Below are 14,059 nucleotides of genomic sequence, written 5' to 3' on the forward strand. Positions count from 1 at the left end.
GGGTTTGCTCTTAGCTCTCAGAGTGATCACATTAATCCTGAGCCACCATCCTGACCAACATCCATGGCACAGCTGTGACCAGAGTGGCTTTATTTAAAGATTCCAGAGCCTCTTTTCACAGTAATCAGCTCGGTCTTCCAGCATCCACAGCAGTAAAGAAACCCTGAGGGCTCCACAGTGTTTTCTTTTTACTTATTCGATTACATGGGCATGGATAAATACAAAATGAGTTTTACAGCAGACCACAACTTTTACAATGTCCAAAAGACAACTTGTTATATGTTTAAAACTAGAAAATCCTCCAATAGCTATCTGAAGGATACCCCAAGGACTCCAACACTTGAGATGAGCTACCAACACAGGGGAAAGATAAGGAATTTTATTCAGCTTCAGAGTCTTCTCTTCAATTTGTTACAATAAATAAATAAAGCTGATTAATCAATACAATTTAACCTTTTTACTCTAACTATACTAAGGTTAAACATGATGGACAGTTCCTTTTGTACATACATTCTTATTTTATTATCACATAACCGCTCATCAACTATACTGTTATTTGCTGGAGACTAATTAATCATTAATTGTCTTCTCATTAAAACTTTAGTCTGCTGATATCTTTTTCCTTCCATTTGGAAGCATGAATGTCATGGTCGAAATTCTTTTTTGTAGCTTATTCTTACAATGCTCTAACAGAGAATTCAATAAACATGTTAAAGATTAATAAATTATGTTAGGATTTTCAAAGCACTTGAAGAAGGTGGGTGTTGCATTCCCAAGAACACCATGAAAAGTTGTTTGTTTGTCTGACTCTCCTACTCTCTGTGAAAGCTTGAATTCTTATTTTCTACATAGAAAGTCTGCATAGGATGGTGTGCTGCAGGGCTGCAATTGTAACAACAGTTTATCTTGTGACCACCTGCATCATCATGTCGAGATGTAAAATAGGAAACTTCAGCCAAACGACAAATTCAAAGTTTGCCGCAGCAATTCATATTGACCGTGCCAAGCACGGAGAGGAACCCATGGCAGGAAGGCACCTTGTCTCCTTTTCGCTGGCACACACAAATGAACATGAGAGCTGCATAAAGGTCAACAGTCTACAAAAGCACAAATATTAACTTTTGCTGTGTCCTTTTCAGAGCAGCGCTCCGTCCACTCAGGCTAGCTCTGACACTGTATCAGTCAAGGCATACTCCTCAGGATTTTGGGAACCAGAGGAGTGGCCAAGAAGGTTTTCCCTTTATGACGGGAGAGACCTCGCTGAAGACAGAGGGAGGAGTCGGACTCAGTTGGAGGGAAAAGTCCAAGGTGTTTATTCAGTCCCACGTGGGGACATCGGAACCTCAGGGGTGCTGCTCCAGCCGAGCCACCCGGGGCAGTGAGCTCCGGGATTAAATGCAGGGGAGGGACTAAGGGAGGAGACAAACCAACATCCAACGAGGGACAAGGTGGGAGTGGAACAGGGTTGGAGGGACATTCAGAGAAACCAATGAGAACATAAAGGGAGGAACCCCCACGGTTCCTGCCCTATCACTCGATGCCCTTACCCGAACTCTCAAGAATCTGGGAGGAACAATCGAATGACAGGCAGGGCGTGTAGGAGGGGTCTGGGAGGAGTGTGGGAGGATTGACAGGGAAGGGGGGCAGGGACAAACCTTGGAACACAACATTTCTCAGGAGAACAGGGGAGTACATAACAAATCATTACAACAAAAATAAATAACATAAAATATAATATGAAAATAAATAATACAGAGCACAATACATTAACTTTGCTTGGATCCAGAGCATACACAGCACTCTATCACAACTTCATTTCAAGCAGTTCTAACAGGGTTTGCCGGCCATGCATAAAGCCAGGTTTCCAGGTTTAACATACTTTACTATATGTACTTGCCTAAATTTGAACTAGCAGTAAGACTTGACAGTGTGGAGAGCTGGGTTCTTTTTTCTGGACATATGTTTCCAATTATGGTTGAACTTTTCTCCTCCTCACACTAAAGTCCTAAAGCTTCTTGCTATGGCAGTAAATTTTTCAATCAGTGTTTATTAAAGGAGTATGTGGACATTTCATATGATGTGAGCACTTCTCTTATTAAAGTTGTCATTTGTTGACAAATGGGATGCAATTATGGTATATGTAAGAACATTACAAGTTCTTCATGCTGACAAGCCTAATTGCATAATTTCCTATATGCATTACTTAGCAAATCAGAGGGAACAGCAATGGTGGATTTGGATCAGCAAATAAGAAAATTGAAGAGATCTCATATAACTGATTATGGTAGAATGTGCATTATGAATAACTATTATGTAATGAAATATATTTGTTTGGGTTTTGTGGTACAAAGCAAGCCTCATAATGAGATGCAGATTGCTCAGGGCCATTGCACAACATAGCAATCCACATTTGGGGAGGAGCATTGTGGGATTCTGGGTTGGCATCCAACAAGCCTGATACAGACATCTTTTATTTTTCTGATGAAAGAGAGATGCAATAGTTCTTTGTAGAATGCTCCATCTATTGATTTGAGGGTTTTACACTTCAGCAAGTTTTTAAGAATTGTCTCTCATAAACAAAAACCAAATCAAAAAAGAAATGTTTCAGGTTGAGATATAAAGCCACCACACCGAGTACATTCCATGGCCTATGAATGTATACTGCCCTTAGACAAACCTCAGAGGTCTTTATTTCCTAGGTATAACTCAGAGACATCACCAAACTCACAAGTTACATACTAAACATTGGGCTATCAGTGTGTGGCACCACACCAACTGAGATTCAGGTTCTCTTCATGGTATACCACAGTAAATTCAAAGCTAATCCAATGGACTCAAGAAGTTCATATGGAAGGAAGAAAATGGCTCTGGAAGAATCCTGGCACTGGTTTAAAATATGGAGTCATCACTTTCCAGACCTACAGAAGACAATACAACCTCTTGCTGTGCAGGCATAATTTGCTGTAGTCATTATGGGAGACTGGTCCAAAAAAATGTTTCGTTTAGTTTCCAGAAGTTAATTCCTAATTTATAAAAATGTCTATCTCTGTATGTGTGTGTGTGTATTTTTAATTAGTGCAAAGTGCTCAAATGTCTTCTTGTTGGAAATCCAATACAGTATCTAAAAATTGGTCTAACAGTTCCTGTGCCATCCAATTGTATTTGAAATCAATGTTGCAAAGATTTTCTGGACAACTGCAAGAGCTGTGAGCTAAATTAAATTCTGCAAATGCTTCACCTGAGCCAGCTCCCACAGAAGACAGTGAGAACTTCCATAGTAACTTTCCCAGGAATCATACTGAATTATATGTTCCTGAAAACTGATGGGGACATCTGCATGAGGTTTTGTTTGGGCTTTGAAATCTGCGATCTGCTGTTTTGGGAAAGTTTGAGTGAACAGGTAGGTTTTTCATGTAGTCTTTAATATGGCAAGTGGTCTTCCTTATTTCTTCTTCACAGCAGGAAACTGATGTAAGTGTTGCTTGATCCAGATTAAGTGAGAATACTGTTTTATTTTCATAATGCCAAAAATAACTATTTTACCTGAGAAGTGAGTTTCTTAAGCAGTTTCAGGGTCAACTTTCAGATAGCCCATTAGCTGTTTGCATGTTCTAAAGGCATGTTGAAAATATAATTTTAATTAAAATTTGACAAATCATTGACTATAAAAAGTACTAAGCATTAATTTTTTCATTCAATATGAACTGTACATTTTATAAGTATTGGATATCCATAAAGCCACTATCATGTCAACAGTGTATGGCTATACAAAATGTAATATTAACACTAGAAATATTATCAAAAAACCCTTACTGGAAACAGCTCAGATATTTTTTCTCTATTTGCACAATGCAAAAATAGCCTGAATACATTTTTAATGCAATCAGCTGAATTCCGTAAATCCAAATTGTGTGCTTACTGCTCATGCTGATTAGTGTGAAATATTAATTTGCACTAATCAGCTCCAGGCAAGGGAAGCATAATAAATTTGACACATACATTTCACGCTTTACAGTGTTGGAACTTGCCTGTAAACACTATCAGTGCTGTTAGTTATGTCACAGTGGCTGTGCACTCAAGGTGCACTTGGAAAAAATTCTTTAGCCGATCCTTCAGCTGGATTAGTTGTGAATATCCTGGTCTCTAAGAACTGATGGTCTGCACCAGCTAAATGTTGTCAGAAACATTTGTCTCTGCAGTGAGCTGGAGCATCTGATTCCTGCCCTGGCTGGCTCATGACTAAGTCATTTCCACTCGCATTACCTCTGCTCAAAGTGTACCAGGGTGAGATTAGACTCCACAAACCAGTGCCTTCCTGCTTCCTTTCTATCTGAAACGTGCATATAGCAACAAAATAAAACTGTGTCACTAGGCCTAAAGAAATACACCGGCTGTTAGATGAACACACAGGGGAATAACAACATCAGATTTCATATATTATGTCTGAGGGTTGCTTTTTGCACCCCATCTTACTCTTCTGCGGGATGGTGCTTGTAATTCCTGAATTCATGGGTTAGCATTACCTGCAATCAGCATCTGATTTAGCAAGGACACCCTCCCCAGATGCTATTTTATGCCATAAACCCATCATGTGATGTGATAAACAGGCCTTTTCTCTCTAATACATGACTAAATGTGTAGTACCTTAGAGGCTGGGTCATACTGGAAGTGATAGTCTGACAGAAGGCTGGAGGGGAAAAAATTCTATTTATGTGTACTTAAGACAATCATGTGCATGAGAGAAGGGATAATCTGTGCAGACAAATCTGTTGCTCACTGTTGCCTGGGTTGTCCACGCTCCATCTTTCTTCTCTGCGTCCTGCTCACGAGGGTCTGGCTGAGATGGAAGCCCTGCCAAGTATAAAGGATAGACATGAATGAAAACACATATGGTGAAAGTCGCCATTTGGTTGAACAGCAAAATAGCAAAGGCCTGTAAACCTACTGGATTTTCACTGACCTCTGCCCTCCTATTTTTTTCTCTTCCTTTTAAATATAAATTACTCCAGGACACAGCTACGTGGATGTTGTACCCCAAGCCGAATTTTTAGATTGCCTGTCTGAAATGTGGGTTGCCCAGCTGTTAATGGAGAAGAGAGCATTCCTCATGATAAATAGAAGCATGGGAAGTTTGAAATATTCGTGCTGTGTTTACATATGATTAAAATGACCTAAGAGAACAACATAATTATCTCATATGCTCTGCTCCCCAGGGCAGGCAGAGCTAAGCATGCTGCTGAGCACAAAGCACATTGCTCAGCACAAAGCTGGTGACAAGCTCATTGACCCCAGAGAAACCAGTAACCACCATTTACACATAACCAGATATACATTTGGTGCGATATGCTCTCAACAATCTCCATTTGATTACAGCCATTTATGTTTTCTAGACGCAAATGTAATTTGCCTTTTCATGAAAAAGGGCATTTGGAACTAGAAATGGGTTAACAATATCAGTTCTAGCAGTAAATGGCCATATACCAACGGATATATGAAAAGTGCTCCTTATTTGTGGCTTCTGTTTAGTTTTTGAACAATATATCTATGGTTGGAACAAATTTCATTAATCCTACCCCTCCAACACCCCCGCAACCTGAAGATTTTTTTCTTTATATTTCAAAGAAAATTGGAAGAATCATCGGTCATTATATGGGTGCAGTTCGGATGTTCGGTTTGGAACATTTTTTTAATCTTTTAATTAAAAATTTAAAAAGTGTTGCCTGTCTGCTAACAGGCTGCAACACTGTCTTAAAAATTTTTGGTGTAATCATCTGTGTATTTCACTCTTCTTACTGTACTAAAGATAATCAAAATGTGAAGCACTTACTAGACTTTGTTTTACTAGATGTGTTTAGCCAGAATGAACACAACTTGATTCTTTCATTTTTCCCAACTATGTCAAGTTTCATAAATTAAGTGTGACAAAGTCAGATGGATGGATCATTTTTAAGAATACTAGTTCTTGTTACTTTCATCTTTTCTCACACAGGTAAATCCCACTTAAGTCCCTGACCACTGGGGGTGTAGGTAGAGCAAAGAGGAAAGAAAAAAGGATGACTCAAATCCTGGCCCTCAAAGCATTTTTACCTCTGCATTAGGGAGAATTCCATTTCTGGAGAAATGTAATATTTCACTCCTGACCACTCATAATTCATTATATCTTCCTAATATCTCACATACCTCTGTCAGAATTCAGCCTGTGTGATTATATCCAGAGAAACTTCAATTCTCTTTGTAGTTTCAACTTACCACTTCTATATATAGCTATATTCTTCCTTTTAAATTCTTTTTCATTAACTAAATATGTTTTGTCTTCACAACTATTCTAGCACATTTTATCTTTCTCATTCTCTTTTGTTCTTAATAGGGGGTAGCAAGTGCTCATCTGAACAGAATTTCAAGACTTCTCTAATATTGGTGTATTCTTATTTACTAATTTAACATTAGGTGAAGTAAAAAACACTGAGTTATTTGAATTTTAAGCTCTTTTCCTTGTTCGCTGTGGGAATAAAGAAATGAAAATTTTCACTTTGGGGTTTTAAATCACTGCATGTAACCGTATATTATTTGTCTTTATTAATGTATTTGCACACTTTACAGCCAAGAGAAAAGATAAAAAAGATATCATAAAAATTTCACTGAAATATACAACTGAACCTTCTTCCTTAAGTTTATTACTATTCATAGGACTGTCTTCATTGTTTTAGATTCTGTACAAACACTTAGGAAGAGACAGCAATTACTCCAAAGCACTTGTAATCACACTTACATGCAGTTAATTAATTAAATTAAATCAAGAAGAAATAATTGTAAAATAATTTAGATTAATCCACCAAGGCTTTGCAACATTTTAACTTCATGTGTTCAAAAGAGTGATGTGGTAGCACTGATGTAGATTGTGTTTAAAAATAGGACTGCATTATACAAGATAAGGCTCTTGGAAAACTCCACATTTGTACATTGCACACAGTAAAGGAAGAGCAAATAATGGGTCACTATGCAGGAATGGTTGTCTAAGGCCTCAATCACTTAAACATCTTGCCTAAAGAAGGCAAGAGAAGTTCAAAGCAGAGAACAATGGAAAGAATCCCAAAACAGGAAATATCTGTTACAGGCATTAGAAATGCAGTAGATGATCCAGGTGCAGTCACATACTGACCAGGAAGGAATATTAGGCTTTGTTGCAGAGAATAACAAATCCCCAAAGCATTCAGCTTGATATGCAGCTGCAGAGCACAAGACAAACAAAAATTATTCCAGCAATAAAAAAAATACAATAGAAATCAAAGGATATAGTTCTGCTTCTAAAAATAACACTGCTCATTAGACTTCACCTAATAGGCAATATGCAGGCTGCTAACTATGGTTTAGAGGCAACGTGCATACAAACCACACCAGTGCCTGAAGGCATGTAGTGTTTGGCAAGAGGAATACAAATTTTGGTGCTTATTAGCACCAGAATTAGAAAATAAAAGGCTGAGAATGCATTGAACCGATAAAATTATTTCTTAAATATCTCCTTTTTGTGGAAAGACATTCACGGAGTACAGAACAGAGAGCAGGAACAGAATAGATTCATGTAGCAAAGACAATGGAGGTAGCTTTGTTTAACAGAAGGCTTCTGAGACTACTGGAAAAATTGGCTTTACAGGCTGAAAAATGAACACACAAAGCCCTTTACATGAAAGCAGGATTTAGATGTTGCTCAATGTTTTTCCTAGTTGTAGCAGTCTTCGTTCAACAAAGGAAATCAATGAATTGGGTTTTCACATATGGAAAAAGACGCATTTGGGGGAGTGAGTATCCAAAGTAAGGATACAATGAGGGTGTGAGTGGGGGAGGAAAGGAGATTGTCCATGATCTCTCCACTGTGAGGAGTCCAGCAGCTGCAGGGAAGGGGCAGCTCCAGGGGATAGGAAGCAGCAGGGCTGCAGGCCCTGCACAGCCCAGCCTCCAAGGGAGAAGGTCTAAACTCACAGCCCTGCCTAGTTTCTTCCTCTTGAATGCCCAAGCACTAGTGATGGGTAGGATGCCACGATACTGCCCACCATGAGCTTAAAAAAACCAAGCAAACAAACAACAAAAAAAACCCCCCACACCACGAAAAACAAACAGTAAGGTCTTGCCCAGTAGCTGAAAATTTTGCAGGACATTCATAAACCTTTGCCAAGGATGAAAAAAATAACAAGTAGGTCTTTCTTCTGATGCAGTGAGAGAAGTCTAAGAGTAGGCAAACCCTTTCCTCTACGGGCTTGTGGGATGAAACAAATTCTCATACAGTAATCACAAATCTGTTTCCAGTAGATAGAGAAAATAAAATACAGGAAATTTTACCGGAGTCAAAACATCACATAAGAAAAAGAAGAAGGAAAACGGTAAAGGGAGGAGGGTCATGACTTTCCAGATGTACAAGAAAATTCATCTACAATCCAGCTTCTCTGAAAAGGAAATGAAAGCCCTTTCTGTTCTACTGGCCTATTCTTCTCGTGAGATGAGTTGAGTCAATTAGACACAATGCAAGAGAAATGCCAGATTATTGTTCCCATATGAAAAGCTAACTTTCTCTCTGTGACTGGTCTCTGCAAGCCAAAATTCATCAAAGGACTGAGTGAATTTGAAGTTTGACACAGCTGGAATGAAAATCTCAACCAAGGCTTCAAAAAGAGTAGCCTAAATATAGGCTCTTAAATATATGTAACCTCTTTTTCAAAAATGTGAAGTTCTGTCAGCTCCTATATGAAAATCAGGCCATGTCTGCTTCATAGCTTCAATTGGTGTTGAGATTTTGGATAAATCCCCTAAAACCTGCAGAAATAGTTCTAATACAGGGGTTGGTGCTTGTGAACTTGGGAGCCACTAAAAAGCCTTGGCTCTGTCTTGGCCCATGCTCTGGCAGTCAGTATGCTGAGTCTGGTCTAGTATTATTTGGAAAACAGGAAATGAAAAGGAAATTTCAGAAAGAGGATTTCCTCGAGGAAGGAAGATTTCTGAAGTGTGCACGAGGCAGATTCTTCACGCACTGTTTGAGCTAATGCCAAATTTAAGAAAATAGAGATATTACTTACAGCTAAGAATGAAAAATTAAAATATAATTGATATACACTCCATTAATTAAATGATAAAAGTTGAAATAAATCAAGACTATTACAAACAAATTAGCATTAAGTAATTACTGCTTATAACTCCAAGGCCACTTCAAATAAGAAAAGGTAGCTCATGTTTCAGCTTTAGATTATCTACATACACAGAATTAATTTCTAAATGATACACCAGATTGTCTTTACTGCATCATTAAAATCCACTGGCTTTGTTGTGCGCAAACACTGCATCCCTAGCTTTGACTAGAGGTTGCTATTTTTACACTCTCTGTTAGGTGTATTTTATTTCTCTAAAATATAATTTGTGGTTGCCTTTGTTTATAAAACACAGTGAATGACACAGCTTTTTAAAGCAGCCAAATTCAATATTTCGACCTAGTTCTGCAGTGAGGTTTCTATGCATGAAATATGTTTGGGGATCCCATTTCTACTTGCCTTCCCTCTTCACTCAAGACATAGCTAGGAAGAAGTTTACATTACACAAAACTAGAATAGCATTCTTTTAAATGTTTTATCAGGTTTCTAATGATATTCACAGTCATTTGCTTTAGAATTCACTAGAAACTCATCAGGGCATGCAGCCAGGACAGAATAGTTCTATATGCTTAGTGAATGCATTTATTTGTAACCCAGAAGTACATGTGTATTTATATTTTTTCTGCTTGGAAGAGAAAAATAGACACAATAGCATTTAATAGTTACCTGAATTTTAGATCCGTAATTCCAGTGAAGTCAATGGATACCACCAGCTTCTTAAAATAAAATAAAATAAAATAAAATAAATAAATAAAAAAGGTGGAATGATTTCAAACTCACTAAAAAACCCAGTTTTAATATTTAAAGAGACTTCACAATTTCTAGATTCAGAAAAAAATTACTATAGGGGAAAATTATCCAGGCAGAACATGTTCTTAAATACTTAAATGCAGGTCTATTTTTCTTAATTGTTGACTGAGTGCTGGGAAGATGCATCTATTGCTAAAAATAGACCTGAAGGAATGTAGGAATAAATTTGACTTCCAATGACAGATCCATTTCCATAAACACGGCTCCATTGAGGGAATATACCTAAAACTAGGAAACTTATTTATTATTCCTTCAGCTTCATTTACATACTACTGTAGCAGATCTGTTTGCTCCTGTTAGTCAAGACTACATGACATTTTAGTCTGATTTGGAGGCCTGTAGTGGAAAAAGTCAAATTCATATTTTAGTACCCATGAATTTTCCTTTCAGAGATATTTGTGTACTTTGCTCTCCTGAATTGTATGGAATTCAGCAATTAAAAATATACAGAATTTTGGCTTCACCACTGTGAAAATTACTTTCCTTAGCTGCTGAACATCCACTACTTAAATACATGAAAACAAACATGCAGACTGATGAGCTAGCTGGATTTTAAATATTTCCAAGGCTGGAGACTCCAAAACACTTCTGAAAAACTGGATTTAGGAGTCTTTGACACCCCATGCCCCTTGGAATAAAATTTTTATCTTAATTTAACATGGAATTTCATGTATTTCAGCTGATGCCCATTGTCTCTTCTCTTGCCACTGAGCACCACTGGAAAAATTCTGGCTCTAACTTCTTTTTTCTGGCCCAGAAGATATTGATACCCATGGATAAGGTCCCCCTGGCCTTCTGTTCTCCAAGCTGGGCAGCCCCAGCTCTCTTAGCTTTTCCTTAAAACTCTCCATTTCCTTAAACATCTTTGTGAACCTGTGCTGGACTCGCTTCTCTTTGTCCTTGTCTCTTTCATACAGAGGAACACAGCACTGGGACAAGCACTCCAGGTTTCTTAATTCCAGTGTTGAGCACAGGAGAAGGAACACCTCCTTCATCCTGCTGGCAGTTCTTTTCTTAATGAAGCCCAGCAGGCTGTTGGGCTGCTCTGCTGCAGCAGATTGATGGATCACGTTCAGCTCTTGTCCATCAGGACCTGGAGGATGTTCCTTACAAAGCTGCTTTCCAGGCAGTTGGCTCCCAGGTGTGTAAGAGTTTTTAGTCCCTACCCAGGTATGTAAGACTTTTCCTCTCCTGGGTCAGGCCTTCAGCATTTCCTTTTGCTGAACTTCATGAGGTTCCTCTTGTCCCATTTCTCCATCCGTTCCAGGCCTGTCTGAATGGCAGCAGAATTATCCGGTATATTACCATTTCTAGTTGAATAATTTCAGCTGGGTAGTTTTGCTGAAGGTCTGCTCTCTTCCAGCACTATCTCATAGCCCTGCACCTCCATGCACCCCTCTCATTCCCTCTGTTTGTTCTTTTTTACTGCACATGTATTTCCCAAAAAAGAATGAGCATTTCCCCTGATAATGCTCTGATCATGGCACTTTTTTATTTGTGTCTATATGGTTACATGTAGACATATAGGGTGGCCTTCTATCCTTTTCTTTTGATCTTGTGGTCTCTCCTTCCACATCAGCCAGTCTTGATTGTGTGTTATCATCTCCTTCCCCCCATCATTCTTAGTTTAAGGCTGTCTTCTGTGGGTTGGTCAGCCTCTTGACAACAAAATTTTTTTCTTCACTTGGTCAGATCTTTCCTACTTTTTCCTAGAAGTTCTCAGTCATCAAAAAGAACTGTGGCTTTATAAAGCAAATTCCTGTCTCCAGCACCAGATGTTCAACCAGTTGTTGGTTCTCAGGGTCCACAAATGACAGATGTGCATGAATAATCTCACAGTAACTATGCTGTCTAATTGCAGTGCTGTCACATGGTTCAGGGCTGATCCTTGCTCATGGTGCTGTGAGTCTCAATACATCATTTGGGGCTGAATTCACTCTGGCTGTAATAAAAAGGCAGTCTGTGCAAGCAGAGACCTTCCTTGAAGGTTTTAACGAGGCTACTCATGGAGGAAAAAGGTGCTCCTATTTTACCTGTTTAAGATGGTACATATAGAATGGTTTGGTGGCTTCATGAATACGTGATGAACAAATAATTTTTTTAAGTGAAACAGTCTTGATTCCTAAAGACAAAACTTCATAAATAAGTCAAAAGCAAACATGACTGTAAATATGCTAATTTTTAAAGAAATTCTCATCTCAAGCCCAGCATTTAATACTTGTTTAAACTTTGCTAATGATTGTGATTTTTAAAAATTTTTTAATATTAATATTATTCCTAATCTGAATGTAATTGAAATAGCAAAACAGCTGTGGAACTTCAATATGTTTTCAGTCATTATCTTTTTATCAAAGACGTTGCAAGCAGGTTCTCTTTCTCTTTGTGGCTAATCTTCATTGATTTGGGATGAACAAGCAGCAATAAATTCCCAAATGACTGGATTTGACTAGAAATTGCAATTACTTGATGCCTAGTAATATGCATTTCAAATGTGTTTGGCATTCTTTCAATATTCATTGATTACCATTATCAGCTCAAGAAATTAAAATGCATCCAAAAGTATGACAGAATATCGGAAAATACTGGTTGAAATCCTGGTCGTAGAGAAGCCATTGGCTTTGCCATTGACTTTTGGAAGTACAATTAATGCTCAAGTGTTGAGTCTCTAGAGGTGGTCAATGATTGGATACTTTCCTTTTCTTCAAACAGGAAAAGGTCTACCTTAATTTATTATTATTTCAGTAGTGTGATCATATTGCTTCTGATTTCGGAGCCTTTCCAATAACCTTATGGCAAACATCTATAAATACTCCCCCTATTGGCTTGCAGTATTCCTAAATACTCTTAGATATCACTTCCACCACAGGTTTTAATGTAAAATATCTATATCATATATTCAACAAGCAGATTAGACAGTCTTCCCTAAAGCAAAGAATGTAGCAAAGAACCTAAAAAATTAAAACCTCTTCTGGCTTTCTCCTTGCCAATCTTGGAAAAGTGAGCTCACCTTTCTAGCACAGCTGCCTGAGAAAATGTTCCCATCCCATGGACACCTGAGCAATGAGAAAGAGATGTCCTTCACCCAAAGCAGTGAAATCAGTGCTTTTCAATATTGTGCTTCAAACCACATACATGTATAAATTGATCTATTATTATAAACAATGCTCTGATGTGAAGAGTATTAAGCTGGGATACATGCAAGTTCAAGACTAATTTTAATCACTTAAGCAAACTTCCAGCAATGGAAGCTAAAATCAATTGAGTATTTTTAAAAAAACTTAGGCTTGGATTCATCTTTTCTAAAGGCAGAGGCCTCTGCTGAGACATCTAATGAACTGAACTGCTCTCTCCAGGATGCCTTTACAGCCAGCAGAGACTGAGTTAGTGGAACCTCAGGCTGACCCATCACAATTCAAAATCCTTCTAAATATCCACTCTGCCCTACTCTTTTCAGGGGAAACTGAGGATGGCTTGCTTTATTAGGTATGTTTCTATCAAAGATGCCTCAAGTTAGAGTTCCCTTGTTTATTAGTGAATAAAGTCTGAACTTCTTGTCTGAATTGGTCAGTTTAGCAATAGATCATCAGCTGGCGTGACAAAAAGACCAGATCTTTTGGTAAACAAACTGGAACACACTGGGATGTGTCTCTTGCAACCAACAGACAAATTTCTTCTAGAGAAATCTACAGTGATAGAACAATTTTTATTTTTCAAAGAGAAAACTCTCTGTCATCTCTGTATAATAAGAATTAAAGCCAGATATTGAGTTCTTAATTCCCATTAGAATCACTAGAGTCAGGGAGCAAAAATAAAATTAGGAATCAAATCTTTTTGAATATATAGTCTTAAATAAAAGGTAAAAGCTTCTGTTTCCATCACACCTGAATTTCAACCCAGAAAAATGTCATATTACTCTTCGAACATCAGCCTGGAATCCAAACAGGTGTTTTTGGCTGGTTGCTGTATTATGCTGCTGTCTGGCTGAGTTTACATAAAAACATATTGATTTTCTCTTCCCCCTTCTCCTGCATCTCTCCCCCTCCAATACAAACAGCACTTAACAAAAAAAAATTGAGAGGCCATAGCAGTGGACCAGCTCTTGGCTCATACACAGG

Source organism: Hirundo rustica, chromosome 1 (genome assembly GCF_015227805.2).
Source record: "Hirundo rustica isolate bHirRus1 chromosome 1, bHirRus1.pri.v3, whole genome shotgun sequence".
NCBI classification, from domain to species: domain Eukaryota; kingdom Metazoa; phylum Chordata; class Aves; order Passeriformes; family Hirundinidae; genus Hirundo; species Hirundo rustica.